The following is a 10,557-nucleotide window of genomic DNA, read 5'->3' on the forward strand; positions in this document are numbered from 1 at the left end:
TGTCAAACGCGATTTTGATTTCCCTTTTTATGTTTCTCTGTTCTTTTTGACTTAACAGTACGTTTAGCTTTATTTAGCGTCTATAACGAGACAAGAATACAATTGCAAAACAATGATTAGTAATTTGTTCACTGCATGCAAAATTCCCTCTACGCGGTTTGATTATGCAGAATATTTATATTCCCTTAATTATGGCATCAATCATGAAAAAACTTAAAAAGTCTTAGTTATAGTAGATTTAAATATCACTTTTACTGTAACAAGTCAAATATTATATCTTCTTACAAATTATATTTACGTTATTACGATTTTTATCTTTTGTAAAAAAATTATAATTAATATTTGAAACATTAAACCGGTAGATAATAACGCGAGTAAAGTCAATAAGATTCTTTTTGTCAACTTTTTAAAATATCAACTTTATTTTTTAAAATATAATTATTTATTAAATTTTTAAAATTAATCGTTATTTCTATAAGTTTTTTATAAAATCGTCTATCTTTATTTTTTTTTATCAATAATTATTTTTTCATCTTTTTTATATATTTCGTTTTATTTTTAATATATATAATTTTATTTTATATATTAACTTAATAACATTACAATATCATTACATAATAATATAATATTACGCGTATTTAAAAAATATGTACATACACGATAGTATATGTATTTATGCTGATATCCACTAATGAGAATGTGATGCGATAAAAATTTAGTACTGTTCGATGATGAATTTTTATTTCAGAAATAATTATCAGTTTCACACCACATTACTATATATCCCTAGAATAATATTGCAAATTAAATATGATTTTGTTTAAATCATCTTTTTACCAAGTTTAATATTGGAATTTTTTTTTAAGTTTTTACTTGTAGATGGATAGTTTAAATTTTGATCAAAAAATTCTTAATTTTAAACAACTCACCAAACAATAAAATTCTTATCCTCATATTTAAGAATCATGGTTATATCTCTGAAACAATTTGCCAATATATTACAAGAGTAGTTAGCACCTTCTATTTTAGTTATACTTATTTTATCGTGTTCTTCACAAAATCACAACGGATAAAACAAGCTATTCAGAGAATATTATTAAATTTACAATTTTCTGAATAATTTGACGAATATTTTCTTTTCTTTTTTTTTTAAATAATTTGATGTCAATTATATTCTGTAAATAGTGGATGATATGGATCCAGTAATGCTAATTAAGATAAGATTCATTAATATATATATATATATATATATATATATATATATATATATATATATATATATATATATATATATATATATTGATTGATGAGATACCTATTTTAAGTTGAATTCTTAAAGATAAAAGGAGCCTTCAATCAAAATCAATTAGGTTCTCCACTTCATAAAAATTTCTCACCAAAGTTGAAAATACTCGTAATTTTGAAAACCACGTTATCGTTTATAGGTTGCATTATTAAAAGAATGAGAATGATTGATTCTCTTTGCATGCAAGTGGTGTTATATTTTTCTCCACTCTTCACCATTTTCTTAATAAGTGTTCTTGTTCATTCCAAAATTAAAATAATTTTCTTCCAGCTGTAATATTTGACTCATCTAGAAAATTTAGGCCCATAAATTCTGTAGAAAAACGAAGAACAAATACTTAGACACTGTATCTTTTCTATCTCACCAATCAGTTTCATTGAAATGTTAACAATGCAGTCGCATCAATCAATCATCTTGTGATTAAGAAATTTGAATTATCCATAATTTTGAAAGGCCTAAATAAAAAAGAAAAAAATACACCAATTATCACATCAGATTAAATAATAAGGAAAATAGATAAGTAAACACACTAGTGATAGCAGAAGTTTTTCACAAAAATGAAATACTTTGAGAGAGAAATTTTATTTGTACCGTGGAAGATTTTAATATTTTAATTTTATCATCAAATATTATTTTATTTTCAAACATTTTTTATCGATTTTTTGTATGAACTTTAACATCCAAATTTATCCTATTCATAAATTAAATTTCTAACAAAAATAATAACATATCATTAAATTTTTTTCAAGATAGAATAAGATAAAAAAAAATATCATTTTGCAAAATATTAGTGTTAAAAGATATTATTTTGATCTTTTATATTTTTTTTTATGATGTATCATTACTGTGATAAAAACTTAACAAAACAGTAACTTGAAAAAATCGAAAACTTTGGTAATAAAACTAGAATAATAAAATTCATAAAATGATGATAAATTAATGATAAAATACGCCATTCAATTTGCATTAATAAAGTGGATTCTTTATATAATGCAAGTGGTGGTTCTTTTCTTTTTTTCTTCCTAGATAATAAGTCAAAGAAAACAAAAAGGAAAAATAGAATCCATTATTTATATTAAGTATATTTTATCATCTAGCCAATTCTTATTTTCATATTTTTTTGTTATTCTCATATTTCAACTATTTTACAGTCTTTTTCAACATGACATTAAATTAAATGTCCAAATGTCTTCCTCAATCACATTAGGGTGGGGTTTGGGATGCAAAAGCTCTTTGTTTAATTTGTGATTGGTGTGCTTTTCTTCATTCATGAGACTTACTAATCTGCTTTTTCTATGAAAAAGGATCCACCTCATTCGTTAATTAACTTACTTTATTTGGCTCCATTTTCAAAAAGCAAAGTGTGAGTTTGGCAAAGAATATTAAAAGTGAGTTTGGTTGGTTATGTCCAATAATTATGATAAAGAAATGAATATTTTTTTTTTTTAATATTTTATCTTTATAAGTTTTGTTTAAAATGAAAATCCTAAAATTCGAATATAAGGTACCATGCAATCTACTAATTTTTTATACAAAATTTATAAATATTTATCAATAAAAAAAAATTAATCCAAAACTTCATTATATATCATCCAAAATCAGGTCAGGTTTGTATCCCACTTATTATTTTTAGTCAGATGTGAGACTTTCAACACACCCTCTCACGCCCCGAGATATATACATATCGTGCGTGAAACTATAAATTAATGGGTGGTCCATTAGCGGTCCCATAACTAGTGAAACAGAATGTCCAAGAAATCTTGCTATGATAGACTCTTTTTTTTTAACAATGGCTCTGATATCATGTTAGAAGTGAAGTTTAAGTCTAACTCAACCTCACAAAATCGACTTGAAAGGTGAGGTTTGCACCTCACTTATTATCTCTAGTCGAGGTGGAACTTTCAACCAAGATCAGTAGTATTATATATAAATCATAGGAACACTGCCATTTGCTATTTCACTTTATATAGACGAATGCTTATGAATATAAAAAAAGAGAAAACTTGTCAATTTAAAAAATCTAAGGTTTTAAAATTGTTATTTCGTTTCATATCAATGACAAAATCTACCATGACCTTTTATAGTCAAACTCATTAAACACCCTATGAAAGCAGATTTTTTATACATATAGTTAAGGGTTAAATATATTTTTGGTTCCTTAATTTATAACAAAAATTGGAATTAGTCCTTCTTCGAAACTTTGATCCAATATAGTCGCATAACTTTAGAAATGCGTGAATTTAGTTATTCAAACCAAATTTTATTAAGTTTATTTGACGTTTCAAATGTGTTTTATAATAGTATTTGAGTTAAAATTGTAGCAAAAATGTTTAACATTGAAACATGTTTCAAACTGTGTAAATAACTCAAATACTATCATAAAATGCATTTGAAAATGTCAAATAAATTTAACAAAATTTGGTTAAAAAGATTAAATCCCCACATTTTTAAAGATGAGACACTAAATTAGTCTAAAGTTTCGAAGAAAAATTAATTTCAATTTTTACTAAAATTTGAGATATTAAATTCAATCATTCTATTATTAAATTTTGTATTTTTATTTTGAAAATATAGGTTCAATTTTCATTATTTCAACATGCTGCTTAAGTACGATCTCTTACATGACATCTTATCTCCAAAAATGATTCTTTGCAAATCAAGCGATGAGGCGATCCTTTTGGTCCCAATCATTTGAATATTGTTGGTTACTTTAAGAACCAACCAATTAAGTCAAAGTTTAGATTAATTTTTACAATTTAACTTTATCTTGTGTATAAATTAATTCATAAAAAATAATTTTTAAATGATATATAAATTATTTTAATTTTTTAAAAAGGATATTTTACATTATTTGAAAATGGAAAATTGATAAATACCTCAGATATGATGGGCGGATGATTACAGAGAGTCAATCAAGAGGATAATAATATTTATGAATATTATTCGTTCAAATGTTGAATGAAGAATATATGAATTAATTTAAACATCTATATCTTAAAATTAGTTATGAAATATATATATATATATATATATATATATATATATTATATTTATTTTTGTTTCAAATCATTAAAATATCTGAGTTAATTTTGTTAGAAATGAGAAAGTTAACTTGAGTTATAAATAAGGGAACAAAAGCCCCACAATAAAAGGTGTTGTCTTTGGTAATTCTTCTTTTTAATTTATCTCGTAATAAAATTGTAATAGTAATATGACAATTTTTTTTTTTTTTAAGTTTGAAGGAGACAAAACTTGTTTTATTGTGATAAAAACCTAACAACATTTAAGATTGAAAAAATATGTTGATATAAATAGAGGGATCGGACAAGCATTTTTTTGTTGTGGTAAAAACATGAAGTAAAATTGAACTCAATACCCATGAAAGAGACGGTTACGAGTGAAAGTATAGTTGATCACATTAAATAAAATTGAAAAAGTAAAAGTTGAGTGACAGATAAAAAAAAAAAGTCACAAATATTTAGTCTTAGTATTTTACGGTGTTAATTTTATATGAATTGATTCATGTCTCATTATTATATGTTATATTTTGTGATTTATATAGTTATAATTTTTTTTACTATAATTTGACATTTAAAAACATATATCCTATTAATTATTTTTTACATTTATTTTTTGATAAAATAATTATTTAATAAATATTTGAGTATGTGTTAATACAGTTATTATCTAATAAAGATGATAATAAAATAAAAACTTCACATCCTGTAAGGATGATGATCGATTGATAACCCTAAAAAATTTTACTTCTTGTTGACAAAAGAGTTTATTACTTCTTTTATTAAACAATATAATCTATATTTTAATTCAATATCTTATTTTAATATTTTATTATTAAAGACGGCGTAGTGTAGGTGTTTTTTAAATGACGATATCAAAAATAATTTTTTTCAAGTACTGAAAATAAGACTAGGTCGAGATTTTTTGGAGTACGATGAAATATGTCCTTATTTTCAACCCTATTAACCAAAAACTTTTGGGTGTTGTATTATATCAATTATGGATTTAGTTTATGGTGGGAGTTTATTATTCCAAACTGGACTCCATTTTCATTTTGTATTTTTAGTTCTAATACGAGCCCATTCGTTATGATGAACCATGTTCTCCAACACAAAAAACTTTAAATGATGGGACTTTGTTGTCTTTATCCCAAATACATGCACCAACTATTATATGTTTCCTCATGCAGCTTCTTACTGCACCTCTATAATTTCCTCTGCACCCACATACATTTTAAAATGTTATAATTTTTTATAAATTAATTTATGGAGAAATTAATTTCAATTTTTTATCTTATTTTTCTTCTTAGAAGGAATTTCTTTTATCGACAAAAGAATATTATATGTTTATAAACTGAATATATAAGATGATGGTTTAATATAACCCTTTTACAAAACATGTAAACAAGAATACAAAAATGTTTATTTCTCGTCGTAACTCATGTTCTTGATCATGTGAGGTTTTTGTTTTTGATCAATCTTAGTGATTTTTTTTTTTTTGCAAAAAAATATATTAATAGTGGAGCACTTGGGATGCTTTAACTATTTTATGAAGAATATATACACTGCATATCAAAAAACAATCAAATAACATTATCTACCAAAATCTTACTAATCTCCCTATAAATTTCCAAAAAAAACTTTATTCAATGCTCTATCAATATGGAATGAATTCATAAAATTATTAATTCACTCGTTACAGTTGTATTTTACTTTCTAACACAATATATTAACCCCTCACAACTTTCGTTCGCACACTATATATACATATAAGGATAAAAATGTCCATGAATCCCTTAATAAACAACTCCTACACCAGCTCTCCATGCAGATATATCACCAAAACTCAATATGTACACGTGAACTCAATTGTAGAATGTGGTTACTAAAGCCGCACCTACAAGAAAAAAACCAATCACTTTATACTTTTAAAGTCTAGACCATATATCCAAGAGTCCTGTACAATTATCCTTGTATTGGACAGAGAATTAGAGAACGAAAAATTGAAATTTGTATTTTTATGTTTTAATCATGTCCTAACTCTCTCACTTAGATCATACTAAATATCTCTTCGAGTAATGGCTTGTATTGGACAGAAAATTAGAGAATGAAAAATTGAAATTTGTACTTTTATGTTTCACCCATGTCGTAACTCTCATTTGGATCATACTAAATATCTCTTTAGACAATGATGGATCTTGATTATAAATTTTGGAGAGACAAAAATAATGTATTCAAGATTTATGTGTTCCAAATAGTTAATATGAAACTTCTTACTTGCACATGTAATTGTTTGGATATTAGGAAATGATTCCTCTAATTCAACAATTAGATTTTTAGTATCATGCTTCAATAGGATCCTTTTCTCATTTCTAAAAATTGAATATATTCTTTTATTCTTCATCGATATATATATTTAAAAGAAAAGTTTAAAAATAAAAAATAATTTATCAAAATCTAATAAAAATTTGAGAGACATAGATACTAAAGAACAAATCTATGATAATCAAGTCACAATTAAAAACGCTTATGAGAAAATATAGTATGGATGACAAATAAATTCGTCCTCGTGGGTATTGCCCAAACCCATCCCGTTTTGATGGAAAATCCCTGCATTGATTAGGTATGAGAAATACCACACATTTTTAATTGGGGATGAGGATGTACATATGAGAAATGAGACCAGAAAAAATAAGTTTGTGTCTAACTTTTTGTTTTTTTTTTCGGTATTAAAATAAAACATGTGAGAAGAAAGATAATTATAATATCTATAAACTCAAATGACAATGAGAAAACATACAAAATATCTTAATAAATTCGTTTGTTCTATATTGTATTTAATTTTATGTTTTATTATTTATTAACATTAAATGTTATATTTTTTAAAGGAAATAAAAATCTACCTAACTTAATTTCCATCGATATAATATATACTATATAATGTAAAAAAATTAAAAAGTTGACTTAAATACACATTTGGTTCATATTTTCGTTGTCTTTGTTCAATTTGGTTTTCATTTTCGTTTTGCATTCAATTAGGTCCTCATTTCATCGAATTTTGGTCAATTTGGTCCTTTTTACTAACCATACTTAAATAATTAGTGTTTTTAAACAACACATGTCACGCTTTTGATTTTTTAAATTTTTATTAAATTTCAAAAAAATTGGTCATGTGTCACGTAACAATTGTGACACATGTCAATGTTAGTGCCACATGTCAGTTTGTGATTGTATTATTTCTTTTTGTTCAATTTATTCTCTATATTAGTTATTGTTGTTCAATTCAGTTTCTACATTAATTATTTTTTATTCACTTTAGTCGGAGTAGTCTTTTTTCAAGATGGAACAATTTTATCCCTTTTAAATTGGAACCAAATTAATTTTTTTATAAATATTATATATTTATTTTTAAAATTGACATCATTATTAATTATTTTTGAAATTTAATTATAAATTGAATATAATTCTTAGATTCAATTATTTAAAATATTAAAATATAATTATTAAATGTTTAGAAAAATATATTAACATTTGTAAAATTGACATTTAAATTTAAAATGTTTAATATTTTATTTTTGTCTTTTAGATATTAAAATCTAAAATGTTTTACATTTAAATGTTAATTTTATAAATATTAGTATACTTTCTAAAAATATTTGTAATATTTTTAAATGTCAATTTTGAAAGTATTAGTATTTTAGAATATAAATACTAGAAGAAAACGTTTAATAATTATATTCTAATAATATTTTAAATAATTGGATTCTATTTAACAATTAAATCGAAGAATTATATTTAATTTATAATTAAATTTCAAAAATAATTAATAGAAATGTCAATTTTAGAAAAAATATTAGTATAATATTTATAAAAGATATTAAATTTGGTATCAATTTGAAAGGGACAAAATTGATTCATTTGAACCAAAATTGGAACTAAAATGCAAAGAAAAATAATAAAAATAGAGACTGAATTGAACAAAAATAACGAATATAAGAACTAAATTAAACAAAAAGAAATATCACAGTCACAAACTGACATGTTACACGGGCATAGGCACACGACACAATTATGACTTGACACGAGGATAACTTTTTTAAAATTAAAAAAAATAATAAAAAAATAAAAAATCATTAAAACTTTAAGAGATTTTAAAAAGTTGAAAAAAAAAAACAGGAGCTGATACATGACATGCACTCTTCAAAAACATTAATTATTTAAACACCGTTAGTAAAAAAGATCAAATTGACCAAAATTTGATGAAAATGAAGACCTAATTGAATATAAAACGAAAATAAGAACCAAATTGAAGAAACACAACAGAAATAGGGATCAAATTTGTATTTAAGCCTAAAAAATTTAGGGGGGCCATGACCCTCTTCATACACAACTAAGATCCGTCTTTGTCTTCATAGTCTGGTACTTCATTCCTAAAAACAATATGATTCATATGGTTCGATAGGATCCACAGTACCTTTGATAGCATATTCCATTAAAGTAAAATATGCTTTTTATACCGGTTAAAAAGGCTTTTTATACCGGTTCTAGCATCGGTATAGATGCAGGCGTTATAGAATGTTTGATCTTTCTATATCGGTTCCATAACAAGTATAAAAAAATTATTTTTGTACCATTTCTAAAACCGATATAGAAAGTCCTCTTGGAAAGGGAAAGTTATGTAAAAAAAATGACTTACTATACCGATTATAGTTTCAACCAGTATAAAAAATTACACATTTTACACAAAGTATGGCCTCAACCGGTATAAAAAGTGATTTTTTATTTTTTTTTTTATGAAAAATCCGTTTATGCTTCCTACCACATACCAAACCTGTATATAATTACCCAAAACATCCAAAAAACAAATCTCATTCAATCTAATATTTACATGAAATAGAATCTAATGTTTATATGAAATATAATACTACTCCAAACCGAATTACTTTATAAGTCATAAAACACCTAACATCATCTTATATAAACACTTAAAAGAAACGAAACCCACTGCTCACGAACTTCCTTTAAGACTCCTTGATCCATTGGAGATGTGTCATTGAAAATCTACACTATGAATAGTTGAGTCAACAACCTTTTAGTGATAAATACTTAAGATGTGATTTATAAATTGTACATATTTCCATATCCCAAGAGTCAACAATGTTTGCGGTTGACGTGAGCACTACAAGTTAAATTCATATAATATCATATTGCCTTAGAATCATGAGTAGTATTCTCTTATTGATTTTTTTCACTACCTGCACTAACTTTTAATCAATATGCATTATGTATGTTTCATTTCAAGTTTTTACTAGACCTTGTTTTACTAATAAGATGTTGCTTGTGTTGAAATTCCTAAATGTTATTCTATGATTCCTTCTAATATAGACTTTCCTATATATTTTGCAGCTTGGGCATGGTTGAGAAATGAAAAGAATCCCATCCTTTAGATATCTCCATTTACAAGTTCATCAAGAATAACAGAACCATGACCACTCTTTGGAACATATATGGAATAACAACATGCATTTCTATAACCATGACTTTTGAAATATTGTGAGGAGACAAAAACCAAGTTATTTATTAAAGGAGTTGGCTTAGGTTTGTATAAATTATTGATTTCCATATGAATTATTGTATAAACCTGAAATAAATATTGCAGAGCACCAAATACTTATTGGTAATGAGTAACCTACCCTAAAATCTTTACAGAAACAACCTAACCTAGCAAAAATTGGAAAAATGGAAACATCAAACATAGCAAAAGCAGCATACCCAATAAATAATAGGAGAATAGTGATAGTGCTTGGATGTGACAACAATGGAGGTGCAAAACACGAACGTGAACATAGGAGATCAACTCCAATGGAGGAGCGAACGCAAATGATGAAGGAAAGGAGAATGGAGAAGATGATGACAGAACGATGATCAGCGAATGCGAACAGCGAACAACGAACCACAACCCAAACGACAAACACGAACAGATCTCAGCAGCAACAAGCGAACATTGGACGGACACGATGAGACCCAATGTGGGAAGTAAATGGAAAAGAGAAAAAAAGGAAAGTCTTGAGAAACAAACACACTGTGAAACGTGAAACATGACTGAGAAGTGGGAAGGGTAAGAGAAAAATCGAATATTCTATACCTATTATACTTATAGAAAGTCTTATTTAATATTATAAAAGTAGGGATGGCAATGCGGGCCGGCCCGGCCCGTTTAGGCTCGGTCCGCAT

Source organism: Vigna unguiculata, chromosome 5, assembly GCF_037176805.1.
Source record: "Vigna unguiculata cultivar grain cowpea cultivar isolate G323 ecotype 2 chromosome 5, ASM3717680v1, whole genome shotgun sequence".
NCBI lineage: Eukaryota > Viridiplantae > Streptophyta > Magnoliopsida > Fabales > Fabaceae > Vigna > Vigna unguiculata.